General features: G+C 40.7%; 1 protein-coding gene across 33 annotated transcripts in view; it reads right to left on the bottom strand.

The window, feature by feature from the left end:
- Sox5 (SRY-box transcription factor 5) overlaps positions 1-18,430 on the bottom strand; it is a 973,116-nt gene extending 954,686 nt beyond the window's left edge. For 20 of the 33 annotated variants that reach the window (XM_087213463.1, XM_087213458.1, XM_087213457.1 and 17 more), the window contains exon 1: positions 17,415-17,807. The gene's annotated coding sequence lies outside the window, so the exon portion shown is untranslated. Of the gene's footprint in view, positions 1-17,414; positions 17,809-18,251 lie in introns of those variants that run through there. The other 13 variants (XM_087213445.1, XM_087213461.1, XM_087213450.1 and 10 more) reach the window with 5 other exon arrangements.
- Between the last annotated feature and the right edge of the window lie 285 nt (positions 18,431-18,715).

Raw genomic sequence — 18,715 nt, 5'->3', positions numbered from 1 at the left:
ACACACTCCCTGCATGATTTTAAAATATTTTAAAGTGTCACAATTATATTCTAAAACGTTATTTTCTTCTGGTTTACTTTTTTAATACGTGGAGCTCATACTATCTCATTTAAATAGATGCATATGTTAAACCCATTAAATTGTCAAAATTTGTCCACAGTGAACTCTTTCCTCACTTTGAATATAAGGTATGCTCTAGAAACCTAGCTCATTAATCTTCAAGGTGGGTGCAAAAAGGAGAAAAAACACCCACTAGCATGCTGTAATAAAATATTACAACTTTTATTTATGTTTCTGGTTTTATAAATACTCTTTATTCCCTTCTTGTCACTTTTAATTTGTGTCCTCACAACTAATAATTTTATATTGATATTGTAGATGTGTGATCCAAAAAAAAAGGACAGTGCTGACTTAGATGCCCACCTGAAAAACTGGGAAATCTAAGTCTATACTTCCTGGCTGGTCATCTCTTATGTGCTTACCCAGCAACAAATCTTCCTCCCCTTCCAATACACAGAGACACCATTCCTTTCATCTTAGGTCTCCGTATAGTCAGCTGTCGTACCTCTAATTAAAATGTTCCGTTGGCTTTATTCCATAATAAAAATTTCTTCAAAACCAGAAATTCAAGATAAATCATGAAGATATTTTTGTTTTGTTTTTTGCTTTTTTAAAAAAAATAGAACTACAACCAGGAGCCCTAGTTTGGACAGCAGGAAGGAGTGGGTGCTAATGCCCCACTCACTTTTGTGTTAGCATTCTAACACACATAACAGTTCCTCTATGCTTGAGGAAGTGGGTTAGGGATTACACTGTCTAATATTTATCTAAATTTACACTTATAAAATGGACAAGCAGTTTAAAAGGATTTCCTGCAAAAAAAAAAAGTCTATAAGTATTCAAGTAATACTGATAATGTAAACACACGTAAGCACAGGAATATGGCAGAACTGTATCACTTAGACTCATTGCTAGTTCTTTGTCAGCCATATTTTAAGATCTGAGAATTCCAAAAAATGGAGAAATGGATCAGAAAGGTTGTTTATAACAGATGCCTCGTTATGCCACCCAGAGGCACCCAGCCTCCCAGCTGCTGGAAGTATTGTCTGCTGAAAATTCAGAGCTTGGTCCCTCTACAAGAATTCCCATCATGCAAAGTCCTCCCCCTCCCCAGCGATGCCCCACATCCAACACCCAAGTGGGGCGACAAAGGCCTGGCCACCTGGCCTCAACTTGGAACATCTCTGAAGACTCATCCAGATGCAGTGGTCCCCACAGGCCAGCCAAAGCCTGGGCTACCTCACACTCTTACTTCTGTCCATCCCTCTCCCAGGTGGTATCCCTGAGAACTCTCCCCAAACTCACTGCTTAGAAACCTACCTATCAGAATTGGTCTCCAGGGAACACTGACATGACACATCACTACACTATATCCACTGTCATTTAAACCAAACCTTGCTCCAAGTGCTCACTGTCCCCTGAACAGAAACTAAAGGAGAAATGTGCACATAAATGAGGAATATTTGTGTTTATCTGTGTATTCTGGGGGACTCTGTACACAACAGTTGTACTGAGAGTACCTCAAAAGTGTTAATATGTCATCGAATATGCAAAGGCAGCATTTTAACTTTGACTTAGGAGTTGGTTTTCCTTTTTTATTTTTTTGGCTACTGAATGAACTGTCATTTCTTCATTCAGAAGCACAGCAGACCATGTTGCTCAACAGTCTATAAGCTCAAAACTAACGCATGTGAGTCTATGATGAAAAGATCATTTTGATCTGACCACTGCCAACCATCACAGCCTCATCTCAACTAATCTCACCACATACTTCATGTGCCATCATCAACACCAAACCATCATTCCACAAACACATCTTGCTAATTCTCACCTCCCTAACTTTTTACTCGTGCTGTCCAGCCTGCTTGGAGTACTCTCCTACTTTTTCAGAGCATCACCCGCCAGCCTTACTTAGCTGAACTCAGAGCCTGGTGAAGGGGAGACTGAGGGGAGCGGTCTGCCCAAGTGCAAGCAACAAGAGGGTGTACTGTCTGCCAAATATTTAGGAAAAATAACTGACTGAAAGTTGGTGAGCTTTTTATTATTCCCTGGCTCTGACAGCTCTACATTATATCACTGCTGGTCTTACCCTATTGAATGCTTCTCAAATTTCACTGGCCAACAGAATCAAATAAGTAATAAAACAGTTCTTCCACTGGGGCCAACTGCCTCCAAGGCCCACCCTGGATATGCCATTTGCCCACTAAGCCGTGGCCGAGGAATTCCAGCCAAGACTGAACACTTTCAGTCAAACTTGCAGGTTTGATCACAGGCTATGCCTCACTCCAGGAAAACAAAGAAGTTATATTTCAAAAGTCAAAGTCATCAATATATAATACTCTCTGCAATAAATAACATTTAGTCAAAGTAACTACATTACTAACAGATTAAACCAAAAATGGGCAAAATTTTATATGGACAATGCAAGAAAAGAAATATGTATAGTCTTCAGAAGTAGAGGGAGCTGTGAGGGGAAAAGAGCAGAGTAGTAGGAAGTCAATCTTACCTAATACTTTTTAAAAATCAAGAAAAATAAGGAGAAAACATTTTAATTAGAAACACAAAATTGAAAGAATGGAATGAGTACGTTTGCCAGTAGGACAGGGAGGGGGTTTTATAATATAGCCTTGAGTTTTCTACTATATCTACAAATTATTTAACATGTATTTAATTGATTAGTAAAATACTCAGATCATGCATTAAATCACTTAGAAAACCTTCTCCAACCTCTCTTCTGTGCTCTCAAATATCCCTTCTGGGGTAATATCTCAATCACTCCTCATCGCTAACTGCTTTGTTACTAGCTCCTCTACCAAACTGAGATTCCTGCAGATAAAAATCAAGTTTTATTTATATCTGAATCCCCTTGAAGAAATGATACTTACATTTAAATTCAAATTTGAATTCAACAAATATTCAGTGAACTTGAAGTAGACAAAAACAGTAATAAGATACAGGGTTCCAACTTCAAAGAATTATTTTTAAGTACTTTGTATTCATTCTGTCATTATTTCAATGGCTTTATGAAGTAAATATAATTATCCCCATTCTGCAGATGACAAATCACAGCCTGAAAGAGCTCAAGTAAATGCCTCAGCTAGAATGAGGTAAATGATGATGAAAAATAGAAATACAGTATTGAACTACACCATTGATATCTCTGGGCATAGACTCCCAATCTCTTTCAGGGGATAAGATATGTTTATGATATGATTACAATCTTGTATACAGTACTAAAGCCACAGAGGTGGTAATAGATTTAAGGGTCATAAGAAATTAAGAGATAGGTAAGATTTCAGTATATCTATATGAAGGAGGATATACATAAAAGGAAAACAAAAAATGTCAGCATACAGCCGGGCATGGTGGCACAAGCCTATGAAACCAACACTCTAGGAGACTGAAGAAGGAGAATCTCAAGTTTGAGCCAAACCTTGGCAACTTAGTGACTTAGCTAAACCCTGTCTCAAAATAAAAAATGAAATAAAAAGGGCCAGGGATGTAGCTCAGCATGAAGGCTCAGGTTCAATTCCCAGTATCAAGGAGGGAAACAGGTCAGCATATGTTGTCAGGATGCACTATGTGTTTTGTGTCAAATCTCTCCCCACCAGCAGAGTCTAGGAATGTGGAGCAGTATAGAGTTCTATCCCTCTTTTTTAAAGCCATAAAATACAGAAATTCTGTATTGGGTGGTTACCAAAGTGAGCATGCCATTAGTTTAGTGGAGGGAGTCTGAAAATGGGCAATTTTCCTCTTCATGTTTGTTTTCTGAAACTCTAGTTCCACCCTCCATTTCTATACTACTGGCCAAGCCACCATCTTTCTCATGTGTGAATCACTGCAATAGCCTCCTTTCTACTTTTCCCAAATCAATTCCTACCTCTTTCAATTGGTATATAGGTTAAAGACACATATTTTATTTGTCCCTTGAGAAACCTTAAGGGGATTCACATCACTCTCATGGAGATATAACTCTAACATAGCCCATGAGGCTTAACGATCTCATCACTGTCTCCCAAACAGGGTCTCATCTCCATCTGATTCTGTCTCACTCTACATCACTCAGGTAGTCCTTACAATTCCACGTATAAGTACTTTACCCTGTCTAGGAATCTTTGCACATGCCATACCCTCTTCCTCAAAAGTTTTTTTTTTGTCTCCCTTTACCTCATTAACTATCTTTCCTATGTGACTTCTTCATGGAAGCCTCTTTTGCCACTCCTTCCCCCAGAATACACCAGATAACCTTCTTTGGACACTGTATAGATTGTCTGTGAAGCATAGTTTTTACAGTCTGCAGTCATAGTGCTGATTTATCTTCCCTCACAGACTTAAAATAAAACTTCTGTATGAATTATGTGCCTGTTCTACACACTGCTGAATCTTAGCAATCAGCATGCTCCCTCTCTTACTATAGGTGCTCAATAAAGATTTATTGGTTACTGAACAAATGGAGGGACAAAACAAAGAGAAAGTCAAAATACAGAGCCAAGTGGATCTGAAGCGATCTGAAGTGGAGCAGAAGGGATCTGAAGCAGATGGTATAAAGCACCTCTGGCAGCAGTCCTTGGGTCAGACAGGGTTCAGTGTCAATATGCCTTTGGGGTTGGGACCATGGCCTTGGCCATGAGCATCTTGAGAGTTTACAGGGCTGACATGTGCAGACAGTCTGGGAGTCATCTGAGGAATTGAGTAGTATGAATCGGATCACAAACAAATATCTCTTGAAGGAAAGTTTCAAATACAAGTCTGAAAAGATTGAAGAGAGGGAGATAGATGGTAGAGCCCCTGAAAAAACAGACTTCCAAGTCTAAGTACCATCCACGTGCAGTACACAGGTACTTTGAATTTTTGAGAAAGGGGCAACATGACCTAAAGAGCATGTCAGGAAGACTGGCCTGAAAGTAGCAAATCGAGCAAATTGTACATGAAAATATTACTTTGGGAAACTCTGTAATGATTCAAGGTGACAAACATAGGTATACAAGAAAGAGGGAAACGCAGGCATCATTTTGAGGAATTACTTAATAGAACTTAAAATATGTTCCCTATATTACAATGAGTAAAACCTCATCTTAGAAATCAGACTGCTCTGGGTTCAAGTCTCAGCTGCACCATTAGCTATGCTACTTTGGCAAGCTCAGTTTCTTATCTGTATGATGGAGAACATCTGCACCACATGATTGCAGAAATTGAATAAGAATAAACTGCTTAGCACAAGGCCTAACATTAGCAACTCACCCATCAACATGGAGTGAACCAAGAGAAGGCACAGTAATGGTGTGCCAAGAAGGGATTATTTCTGATGGGCAGGTCTTCATATGACAAGCAGATAGCCACCTACATTGTTAAGAGTTAACAATGGTGTCTGCCTTATTGTCTTTATAACCCACTTACCTTTCTGGGTTCTGCTCTGGAGTCCAGTCCAAAACACTCTCTGCTGACTCCTTCAGGGACCTTATTCTTCAAACTATCTGGACTATTTCTAAACTTTTACCATTAACGTTTATTTCTAATTTGCCCTCTTGCTCCACTGACACCTCTAGAAGCAGTCCTAAATTCAAAGGCAAACTCTCCACAGCTAAATACATCACTTTTCTCTTCCCAAGAAATGTTAAAAAGATTATGCTGAAAACAATTGCAATGTTAAGCTTGGTTTTTAAGAGTTAACAGAAAGAGAATTTTTTTTCTCCAAGGATAGGTTATAGCATCAGATTCTGAAATTAAGCACAGCAGGAAGAAAGAGGCTGCATAGATTTCACAGAGTATCATAGGCCTTTGCAATAAAGCACTTTAAAAATGGCTTGTATTGCTAATTCTTTACACAATCTCCTTTTATTTCCAAAGCAGTATGCGGGGCTTGAGCCATGAGACGTGCATTGATGTTAACATTACACTGCTTGAATTAGAGCCATTTTTCTACTGAAACTCCTGTTAGGTTTCAAATTACTTTTTACCTTTTTTCTCCCAATATATTTTCCAGATCAAATGAATGGTTCCCTCTTCTAACAATGCTGAATCCACTTTTGCATCCGTCATTTTAGCAAACCAAACATCCTTCCCTCAAGATTCCAAAAGTCAGACTTTGAGCTACAGGGGAAGGGGAAATTTGCCTGTTTGAAGATCACTGGATCATGTCACTCTGGGAATTCTAAGTGAAGAGGGCAAATCTCTTCTTAGACCACTTTCAATTTCTTCCCTCTCCCCTCCCCCAAGCCAATACTCTTCATTCACTGATTTGATTGCTCATCAAATACTTCTTGAATAGCTAATACCAGTAAGGGTACTGTGCTAGGCATCATGATGGATTTTCATAACAGTAAAAAGAAAGTAAAATCAGCTACAAAGCACTGCTTGGTGACAGGCAAGCTATCAGATAGAGACCTTACTGAAGGCTAAATAGGTGGTCAAAAATGTGTCATTTTATGTAGATTTGCTATTTTCATCACCACTGATCTATTGGTTAAAATTTGTAAAGATTTTTTTCTCTTTTTACAGATAATTCTGTAGTTTGCAAATACTTCTTTTTTCTAGTTCATGTGGAAACCCTGTAATTTGTTCAGTAAATATTTGCTGAGTACTATGCATATGGAGAACAAAACAGACAAGGTCCCTATTCTCAGGCAGTGATTGCCACTGTGTAATAAACCCAGTAGCCTTGGGTTTTGATCCTATACCAAGGTTTGACCCTTTGTATGATCCAAAAGGTTTGGTTTTTTTGTTTGTAAAAAAGGTACTTTCCTATAAGAACCATACTAGGTTAATTAAAATATTTCCCTTGTCTTAGCTCACTAGGATTCTTTTTCAGCATATTCCTCCCTGACTTCTTTGCCCACAGTACAGATTCAGTTACCGGAGTTCAATTAAAAGCTGAAGATATCAGTTGGAAAACTCCAGAAACAGTTTGTGAATTTAACATTTCACACTGTCCCAAGTAGCATGATAGGGTCCGGCACCATTTTGTTCCATTTTCCCTGGGAGGTTACCATTCCTCTGTCCAAAGTATTCACATGTACACACTGAACTGTGGAGAAGTTAGGAGTTATCTCAGTGATCAGACTGACTTTCACAGCACCTCAGCATTTATGTTCAAGAAATTCACTCATCACAAGAAATATGAGTACTTACAATATTTTGAGAAAGACCACATTCATATCCAGTATATTATTAAAATTGCTCTCCTTTATTATTGTTGCTGATAATACAATGCCTCATTGATAAATTACTTTATCATAGGTAAGTATGTATAGAAAAACATAGACCTGAATATATAGGATTCAGTACTATCCATATTTTCAGCATGAGGGGGTTCCTAGAATTCATTCCCCACAGACAAGGGAGGACTACTGTAATTATGATGAAATTATTCTAGTCTATTTATCTCATTTTACTCTCTCCTGTTTGTTTTTAGTCTTTTGTTAAACAAATATCTTTAAGCACCTCCTATGTTCCAACTATTGTGCTAAAGTATTAGGGATAGAAATGGATAGAGCTCAACCTCTGGTCTTCAAAACTTAGCCATCTTTATTTTTGGCCTGGTAAAAAGTTCTCTCTGATGCTGAAATGTGTATCACTGCCACCTTCCCCAGGCCCCAACACAAAGTTGTGTCAACTCCTCTCTCTTGGTTTTAAGTAGACTGATGGTCTGTAAATTCAAAATTACTAAAAGTTCTTTAAATTTTATTTCAAAACCCTAAGACCAAATCATCAATTAAATGCTTTTCCAGCAGTCCAACAATCAATTGTGCTTTATCCTGTTACGATCACAAGCACCTTACTTAACTTCCATATGCCATATATGTAATGTACAACCAAAATAAATCAATAAAATTTTTATCACTGGTTCTCAAACTTTGATGTGCAAAAGAATCACCAGTCGGGTCTGTTAAAAATTCAGGTAACGAGACTGCAATCATAGAGATTCAGATTTTGTCTGTCTGTGGTAGAGCGCAAAAGGGCATTTTTTTAAAACAAATATCCCAGATGGCTTTCAACTGACTGGGTACTCACCTTTGAGAAACACTGTTCTGTCATTTCCCTCGATGTCGGCTGCCAGCTATTCAGAATATCTGCTTAAAGCTACAAAATAGTTCCCATTGGGCCGGGGGATTTAGCTCAGTGGTTTCGCCACCTGCTGCGCAAGCGCAAAGACCCGAGTTCGATCCCCAGTACCCCCCCCCAAAAAAAGTTCCCATTAAATAAGGTATAGGCAACATGTATCTGTGTGTTTAATAAATATTTTGGCTAAAATATGGAGTGGGTACTTGATAATAAGACCAACATTTACAAATTACATCTCAGTCATGACTTCCCATAACCATTTCCGGTCTGTTCTTCCTCTGGTATCGAGGCAGGTATTGTTCCTGCTTCCATTTCACTGAGAGAATCCCACACCAACATCCTGACATGATGGAAAAGAGGTGGAATCCCACAGACTAGACTGATAGACAGTTACATTCCTTTTCAGGACCGCTGAGGAAAATGGGCAAGTCACGTGACTCACTAGATTCTGTTTATTCATCTGTGAAAGGGGGCTAGTACTTTTCTTTTCTTTCCTTTTTTTTGGTATCGGGGATCGAACTCAGAACCTCAAGCTTGCCAGACAGGCGCTATGCCACTGAGATAAATGCCCATCCCTAATATTTTTCTAACAGGAATGCTGAGAGGATTAAATGAGACTTCCCATGGAAAGCACCTAGAGCCCCGCCTGGAACATGGTAAATGGTCAATAGCTATTAGTTTTCTAACTTCTCCATCATGCAAGGCTGACTTGGCAAAATTTCAGTTTGTAAGCTATGTTCTCACTCACGAATCATTTATTTTGTGGCTGTTCTGTCACAGGTGATGTGACAGTGCTTGAGACACAACCCAAAGTCCTCAGGGAGCTTACCTTCTAATGAGAAATTCTTTATGTCTCCCTATGGTTACCCCTCTCAAAGCAGGCAGCAAAGTAAGCTCAGCATACCTTTTACCTCACTTACTGCACAATGTCCACAATGCAGAGTGAGTAGCACTGCTCTGAGAATAAAGACTGTGGTAACAGAGGCTAAGAGAGCCCAACAAGCAGAAGGGAATAGTATCTGGGTGGTCTAAGAAAATTCTTAACAGTAAATGCCGGGCCCATTAAGTTTCTTAGTGGAGATACTGATGAATATACATATTGATGGAGATATCTGTTTAGTGTGGATAAAATTATCGCTTTATTGCCAGACGGAATGTAGAAAGGACACTACTATCCTGTTCAGGAGTGAAAGTGGAGGAAGCTCTCCTTGAGAGAGTAAAGAAAAATCTAGACAGAATTGTAAGAAATAGTACTGAAATAGTACTCACTTGTTCAGAAACATTCCCCACGCAAGAATAAAATTAATGAATCTGATTCTGCCAGACACATAGGAAAGGACGCCAGTATTGCAGAGGTCTGCTGCACATCACAAGAACTCACACGCCAACCTCAGCCGCTCTTGATATTACACATCAAACAACTTCAGCTCCTGGTAGCCATGAAATGCACCAGTAAATCATAGCAGACATCAGATTTTGCAGTAGTTCCTAAACCAGAATGCGAAAGGACCAGCAACTACAGAGGGCATGAAAACTGGTGCAGTGGAAAATTAAATCAGAAATGTAGCTAGAAACACCATCTAGGAAACACGTCAAAAGTACTAACATCTTTCTCTTTTCTTCCTTTCTTTCTTTTCTCCATTCTAGGGATTAAACACAAGGCCTTAGCATTGAGTACATCCCTACCCCTTTTTTTTGAGACAATGTCTCAATAAATTGCCCATGCTGGGCTCAAATTTGTGATCCTCCTGCTTCAGCTTCCCAGAGTGCTGGGATTATACGCTCAGCTTCATCTTTTTCTTTTCCTCTCCCAAGTGCAAGTTCATGAGCCTTTTCAACCAAAGACAGTGAAGTAACCAATGGTCATTCACTATTTGGGAAAAATTATGCTAAAAGGTTCACAATAAGCAGTCCTTATCCTGGGCACAGATTCCCTAGAGAGGTCCCTTGTCTGAGGAATGTGTTAAAAATTAGCTCTCTTTTCCTGCCTCCCATCCTCCTTGGATTTTAAAGTTGTCTCAGTGCCAGTTTCCCACAGTAAAACACAGAGCCACCTAAAAATCTGGGGCAAAATATCAGTGGTCTCAAGAATCTCACTAAAACTCACAGGCCAAGCGGGTGTTTCACATCCAGAAAAAATGCTCCCTGGCACACAAGGAAGTACTGCTCTCAGATAAATTACTGATGATGAGTCTTAAGTACGTCTAAATGATGTGGTCTTCATCCTCCACCATAACCTTCCCTGACCCTGGCCCCAAAAAATAGCAACAACTCAATTCTCAGTCCAATAACGTCTTTCCTCAGATGTTGTTCTCCCAGTGGGTAGAAGAATGAACTGCTGCATTGCCACCAGCTCTTCTACAGTTTCTTTTAATTTAAAGTTACAACAGGAGGGAAGAGAAGAGACTTTCTATTAAGGGACAACTCCCTGAAGGGGCTCTTAGCTGACAATCGAAGGACTGCTCGTGGCAGTGATCAAATCTAATGCAACAAAGTGTTGGTGGCTCTGTGACTCATCACAGCAGGGGCTGGCGCTGAGGGCCACTTGAGTTCAGTGCTTTGTCGTGCTGCAAGTTGGTTTAGGAACAGTCACGGAGGGGAGCAAAGACTCGAAAGGTGTTTGAGGCTCAAGATAAAATGCAGACTTACAGTGCAATGCTGCTCAACTGAATAGAGGTAAGGAAATGAAGAGAGTTCCATCCACCTCACGCTTTAGGAAAAATGACCTGAAGATGGTCAAGGTCAGTTGGTCTATCTGACCTAATAACAATAATGATGGATGCATGAGAAATAAACCATCTGTTTTTAAAAGGTAAGTATCAAGGAGATTTGCTTGCATAAACAATACTTTCTAATTAGATGAAATATCCATTGTTTAGATATACCTGATAGGATTCAGCTATACCTCTCACTTGCATTTGTGAGTACAATGGAAACAGAGAACAGTATACAATGTCCATTTCCTCTGTGCCAGGCACATTATTTATTATATACTTAAACATAAGATCTCATATAACCTCATTTAATTCTTATTAGTGAAGGGATACGATCATATTCATCTTACAATGGAAGAAAACAAAGCATCAGAGAGCGCAAAGAAACTTCCAGGGCGTTTTGTTTTTGTTGTTGTTTTGGTTTTTGGTGGCTGGTGCACCTGACCAGAGCAAGTGCTATTAACCCCTGGATAGATTATCAAACCACAAATATACACCTCAGTTTTCGTGTTTCCAGAGTGTAAGTGACTTGGCAGTGGCTATGGCTGTAATCACATTTGTGCGTGGAAGCCCTGCTCCCTGGGGGGTCCTCCCACCTATGCCTGAGCACAGGAAGGAGTGTTGACCCAGCCTATGCTTGGAGACCAGGGCATCCCCCGTGGCAACTCTGATTTGCTAGCCAAACCTCTCATGAACTGCTCCAATCCATCCTCTTCCTACTCTGTCCTCCTTCTTTCCCTCTCCCCTCCCATAAGTGCCAGACCTGCATTGTGGTCAAGGCCCTCCTGGCCTTGTGCTGCTCCCTCCACCAATAAACATCATGCATAGCTACATCTAATCCCTTCTTGGCAACTGCTTCTTGAGAAGCTCCAAACAATATAACCACAGTCTGTGAACTGCTTTTTAAAGAAGTCTTTCCTTTATTTCTGATCAGCTATATTTATCAAGAAATTCAATTTCTTTGGGAAGAGAAACCAACCACTAATTTGTCCTTATTATCGTATATCACCTCTTCAAACCAGGCAATGATATCATAGTGCCTTTTTCCTTGTACCTCATCAAACAAACAACTTATGTGATTCTCTTTGAAGAAACTGTTGAGTTCACAGGGCAAAACATTGCAAAATCAGCTTTCTTTTTCCAAAAGTACTTTGTTTATCCACATTTACTGCAATAAAATAATCCAGAGATGGATAACTACCAAAGGATTAAATCTCAATCAACTTTCACTCATTCATATCTGCTAGCAGGAAATCAAAAATAATAAGGAGAAATCTACAGATAGATACTACAGGTTTTATTTGTCTTTACCTATTATGTAGGATAAAAATGTTAATTACTGAAGGAGCACTTGTATGAATAAAAGATAGAATTCACACTTGCACCAAATAACAGCATCTTAATAAAACCACACTGTCAGAGATCATATATAGATGTTAACTGAATCGCTATTTTAAAGTGTTGATCTCAACCTGAAGAAAGTGATATTTTTTATCTTAGACTCAAATAAGGTTAAAGTAAGTAACAAAAAAAGTGAAGCTTCAAACGTATTTATTATCAAAACCTAGACTTATCTGGGAGGGAGAGAGGAGACAGTAGCTAACGTTTACTGAGTACCTGGTTCCTAATAGACACTATTTGGAATTTCACATACAGTATCTAGTATAATGCACTCACTATCCCTGTAATATCCCTGTAAGAAAGAATATAATTTCTAGCTTTAGAGGTTAAGAAAGGTGGGAAGGGCTGTGAAAGTTCAGAACTCCAAATAAAATCTTGTATGAACCATAATTAAGCCTAAATTGAAAAGCTCCAAAAGCTAACAGTATACCTTCTTATTCTTAATACCCTCCTGAATTCCCTTACCTCCAAGATGTCAACTGGTACTACAGCAAGATGGAGTGTCCTGAGCGCCCATAGTATGCCAATGGATATGAAACTAAAATCCTATCCCTAGAAAGACTGTAGTATTTGTTCCCTATGGACACAAAATAACATAAAACCATGAAGTAGTCGGGTGACATGTGATTGAGCATCAAAGCTTTAATCAAGTCCTTTGATTTTGTTTTTAAACTTATAAGAACAGGAAATTACTAGATGTATGCTTGACGGAAACAATACCACCACCATCACTCTCTCCCAAGATACACTGTTTCAGTACCTTAATTTTTAAGAATTGTTATTTAATATATCCCTTAAATGTATTCATTTTCCCCTAGTTATCAATACACTACCCCTACTAAATGTCATCTTTAACTATAAGTAGAATAATTAGTTCCCTATAAGGTCTGATTTGAGTGGTAATGAAAAAAAATCCCTATGCTTACAAATATTTCCCCCTGACAACTTTCCTTGATACTTGTAATCTCCACAATTCCTTCTGTAAGGATTTAGATGATCACAATAAACTGCAAAAATGATAATATCATCTAGTTATAAAATTAAGCCATAATGCACTACTTATACCTTTGAATTAATTAGTGTAAGAGCCAGAGTTTAAACTGGGAATTTGGAAGGGTCCACCAAAGCAAAATAGGCTGTTATCAAGGGCCCATCCTGAAGTTTAAGGTCCTCATTAGGTGACCTTTCAAAAGTACCTGTTTGGGGATCCAAAATAGTAAGGTTTTAGAGAAAACAACTCAAAGCACATTCCCCTAACACGTACCTACATTTGATCTTTACTCAATTTTAAAGACAAGGAAAAAGAAGTTGAAGTTTACTAAATAGTCATACCTAAATGTCTGGATATAAGCCAGGTAAAAGTCACTAACAGTGCTTTAGCAACTGCCCTACTACTGATCCTCAAATGGTCCATTTCTCCAACATCAAAATCCATTTAAAATCAAATCACTGTTTTTAAACAAAAGGTTAAGTCCTTCTTTCAAATTTTTAAAAACATCATTTACTCTTCCATTAACAGCAACTTTTCACTGAAGTAAACTCTTGGTTAACAAAAGATTATTAAATAATTTCTTCCTATCTAGCATCTTTCTCATAAATGTCAGGTATAAGTGATAATGTTACATCACACATGGAAAAGAAACAAAAAACACCCCACTCACATTTGAGAATTATTTACTATTTCAATTCCTCATGCTCCCCAAGAACCAGAATTGCACGACTGATCATAATTGGATTAAGAACCATAATTCTTTAATTCATTCATCAAATTGAGGCATTTGGAACAGTTTATTTACAGAGTTGTTTAGACAGTTTTGTGTGGTGTTTTTAAAGATAAACCAAATTGCTTTTCTGAAATAAGTTTCAGATCCCAAATCATTCACATATGAAATCCAAATGTAGATGATTTACAAATGAGTGTTTTAAAACAATGTTTGGAACAAAATTGGACTTTTATTTTACTACCTATGAATCTAAGTTCAGGATATAGTTTATTTGAAACAGCCAAGCACTTTTTTCGCCCTTTAAAATAAATGTACATTTCTCAGACTAAAAAACTGACATGAGTGTATGAGGGAACGCATTTGACTTCAGGCCTAAACAAGTAAGTTTCCAGGTTTCTCTCAAAACTCTAATTACAGCATTCTCTACCCCTAGAGTTGATCAGGTATTGGATGAACCATCCAGATTATGTCAATCAATCACCTACAACAATTATACCTACCAAAAATCTGGATAATATTCAGTATTAGAACCCTCAGCTCTATGAAATCCATTCTGTTTTAGGAAGTTATGAACCACAACTTTTGTCCTGTAAATTTCACTTTTCTACATGCTCTAAATATACCTTTCAAAGCCATTAATTGGTTATCAATTCAGTAAAAGAAGAGAGCTTTTTCTAGAAGTACAGTCTTGTAAGCATTACCATATTTTTAATTTGCTTTATAAGAAAAAACTTCTGCAAGCAACCAAATACATTCCTTTAACTAGAGACTATTTGAAAACTTAAACTTATTACTCATGCCTTACCCTTAACAAGGATTTAAAAAATGCCATCATACTTGAGTACTAACTTCATTCTTTTGTTATTCACCATGTACTCCACACACTCCAAAGATAGCTTCTTTATAACTATATATATTTTTTCTCTATAGAACCATGTGTCAGTCTAAACAGGATGTGTGTTTACCTGTACAGAACCAATCTAATTTGAAATAACCACTGGACCTCCAATGCCTGGTTATTTACTAAGTTTGGCAGTTTTGAACCCTATATACAACATGCCATTCAACCAGGACTACTGAAGCTCAATAACAAAACTAGAGTTTCTGTATTCAAAATTGAAGCTTTTTTTTCCCTGTTTGAAGAGTTTACACTTTCAAGTCTGTGTAAGATTGGATTGATACTATCCATTCAAAAAGGCTACACCAAGAAAAATTTAAAACACACAAAACAAAAAATCAACAGGGTTGATTCTTCATATACAAAGTTGTTAGAAGACCACTAAAGGGCAGGGGGTTTTCAAGGGAGTATGCTACCATATAATTAACACAAAAAACCAAATAATTATGCACATCCCTTCCCATCCCCACAATTAAATGTTTCTAAACAACTCACGTGATGAAAGATCTACCTTTTAGGCAAACAAAAGCATTCCCTACCAGTTTAAGGATTTAAGGCTGTATTGCATCAGTTTTAAGTGATGCTTGTGATTTTTATCTCTTATACTTCTAAGGAATGAACAGTTGATGGCATAATTTGCCAAAGAACTTTGCACAATGCCTAAGAGAACTTTCAGTGTAAGTCGTTAAGATTTTAAATCATTGTGGCTGAATTTATCTAGGCTCGGCCTCGCAGCTATATTTAAATCAGGAAGCACCCCTAGAAACTTTGTTCCATGTATCTGCATTTGAAGCCAGATTTCTTCCTATCTGAACAGCAATTCTCATACAGCTGAATTCCTTTAAAATTAGATAGATCAAAATTTAGCAGTTCTGAAAAGACTCTATGAAATCGTCCTCCTTTTAAATGCTATAAAAGTCAAACTTAAAACCCATTTCCGTATATTTGTATATTGTAAAACCATCTGGCCCTTAACCTAATCACTCTTGGCAATCGAGCCTTACTCCTATAATCCTGATCAAAAACTCTCCTCTGGTCGAAATGCCCATTGCCTTACATATCTCCCAGGAGCCTGCTTCATTGGCCTGGTGCGTGCGTGCGTGCGTGCGTGCGTGCGTGTGTGTTGTCTTCTGTGTATGTCTGTGTATTTTAAGGATACTTGGAGCCATTTTTTTGTGAACAGCAAGAAAACAAATCACTCCATGTAGTCTCTTTGCAGATTCCCACACTTATTACCCCAAATCCCACAGATTTCCCTTGGTCTTGCCCTAGACTGAATAATTATGCTGAGCCTAAAAGCAATCCCTGGGGAAATCTCCTTATGCCTTTTCTGACAAACTCTTTTGGATGTCTGGATATGGCGAGGATCTCAACTGGGTTAGAACAAATCTTTAAAACTTTCTTAAAGTGCAGTTGACTGCCACCCAGCCACCTGGGTCGGCTGGCACTGAGAGTATGGCTCTGCATATTCAGATAATTCTTCATTTTGATTTGTTTTTGCTGAGAAGACATGGAATTAAATTCATATTCTTCAAACTGAATTTAATCACAGAGACCAAAGTCTTCAGATATTCACCAGGGTCAATCTATTTATTAATATATTCGCTTCACAAAGTGTAAAGAAAATGACTATCAAAATATGTAAGCAGTGCTTCACGTGTGTCTGGTGCCAACAGATCAATACTAAACACGCTGCTGTTTTCAAACTCAAACATTTCCAAATCCAATTGTGATTTCAACTCATATAACCTCTTTTCCTTGCTTCTTATCACTGCAGCCCCAAAGTACAAGCAAGGTTTCCCGAACACGCGCTTAAAGTCACACACCACGTGAGTGGTCTATACTTTGTACACTGAGTGAGGAGGGGGTAAAAAGTAGTTGCAATCAAAATTAAAGCTTCCGGTCTCTGAAATCCCTAGAATCCAGGAGGATGAAAGTTGTTTCCGAAATTCCAGGCGGGAAGGACGGACGAATGGAGGGAGAGGAAAGGCAGAAAGCGAAACAAAAAGACTAAAGGTCTGGGGTGGGAGGTGGGGGGTGTTAAGGTTTCTGGGTGGGCTGGGGGTCGCGTTTATATTCTATGAAGAATAAGGAGCTTTGTCCAACTTTTGGAGTCCGCCCTTGGCCCCCGCCGCCGAGATGCCCGGAGAAGCCTCGGGTTCTCCCCGCACTCCTCTCGCATCACCACCTCCACCGCCACCACTTATAAAACAATGCCGCCAACAGCACGCAGGCTTCCTCCCAGAAGAAAGATAAAGTTACCCCAGTTCCTGGTCTAGCTCCAAGCCTACACTCCAAGGTCCCCCCGTACAGCCGCCCCCCGAAGATGTCAGGGCGGCTTCCAGCCTCTCGGCTCGCCCCCGGCCGGGTCCCCCTCCCTGCGCACTGGAGGAACTCCGGCGGCGGACCCCCTCCCTCTCGTTCCCCCCCTCCCCCGCCGGCTCTCCAGCTGGAGCCGGGAGCGGGGCTGAGCGGCGGCGGGGAGCTCCGCGCCTTGGAGGGCTGCCACCACGACACCGGGACGAACAACAAAGTTAAAACGTGCGGTGCACGCACCTTACCCGGGCTCCTTAATGTCTCCTCCGGCGTGGGATGCAAAGTGGCACAGTGGCGGGCTGGGGGGGGCCCGGGAGGAGACTGGAGATGGGTTTTGGTGGCTCGCCTTTTTCACTCTGTGTGTGTGTGTGTGTGTGTGTGTGTGTGCGCGCGCGCGCGCGCGCGCGCGTGTCGGTGTGTGCGTGTGTGTCGGTGTGTATGTGTGTGCGCGCGCGTGTCCCTCTCTCCCTCTCTCTCTGCCCCCGGCTCTTGCTGGCTCTCAAGGACGAGGTGAAATCCCTTTGCTGGTCATGAGGCGGCTTCAGAGACAAACAACACAATGCGAGTGCAAATAACAAAGGCAAAAAGACAGTGGGAACAATGGGGGAGGCGAGGGCAGCGCACCAGCCGGCGGTCACCGCGGCCCGCCCCGGGGGGGTGCGGCGGTGACGGGGGTGGGCGCGGGGCGGCGCCGGGGGTCCCGCTACCCCCAGGCCGCCCGGAGCTCCCGCAAGCCCACCCTGACCTCCTTCCTGCTGCGCGCCGCCCGGCCGCCCTTCCTATCCATCCGAAGGGAAGGAGCCCCAGAGTTTCCTTCCCGGTCTGCTGCAGAGTAACTAGATTGTAAATAACGCGGTGATTACCCACACCGTACAGGAATGTTTAAAAAAAAAATCTGCCCTTCACTTAAAGGAGCGAGAAAAGCGAAATGGCTGGAGTGCAAGGCGGCAGGGAGACGGGCTATCTCCAGATCTCGGTGGAGCTCGCATCTATAAATACGCATTCGTGTTTAGTCAAGTCTCCTTTGTCAACTTCTTCCCCGCACCCGAACCTCGCCCGCTGCCCCGCCACTATTACCTGGGCCCCTCCTGGGCCCCCACCCCGGGGTGCGCACAGTACGGCTGGCGGGAGGCGCGCGGGGTCTGGGGGTGTCCGCGGAACCTTCCCGGGGGCGAGCAGCCGGCCGGTGCCCAGCCGGGAGCAGCCAGAGGCTCGGATTTTAAAGCGACCACTGCCTCCCGGAGCCCGGCTCGCGCCTCGGGTCCCCACAGCCTTCTCCTCCGCTTGGCACCAACCTACTCCTCGTGGGGGGCGGGGGGAGAAAAGTTTTGAGTCTCTTTCATCTTTGCCTTAGGGGTGGTTGAACTGGTTTGATTTTACGTGAGTGAAGAAGAAAAAAAAAAAGCGCCCAATGCCCCAGAGCCCGGGAATGCTATTTAGGGCGAAATAAGGCTGGGCGCTGGGGTTCAGCGCCTTCTGCTGAGACACTGGAGCCGGCGCGGGGAGCCGAGAAAGGGACCCTGAGTTAGAGTCACATCACC

The sequence above is a fragment of the Heterocephalus glaber genome, unplaced genomic scaffold (genome assembly GCF_053883595.1).
Source record: "Heterocephalus glaber isolate CG9 unplaced genomic scaffold, H.glaber_assembly_v1.0 deba00001444, whole genome shotgun sequence".
Lineage (NCBI taxonomy): Eukaryota > Metazoa > Chordata > Mammalia > Rodentia > Bathyergidae > Heterocephalus > Heterocephalus glaber.
Note: the sequence above shows the minus strand (reverse complement) of the source record. Positions and strands in the feature narration are given on the sequence as shown.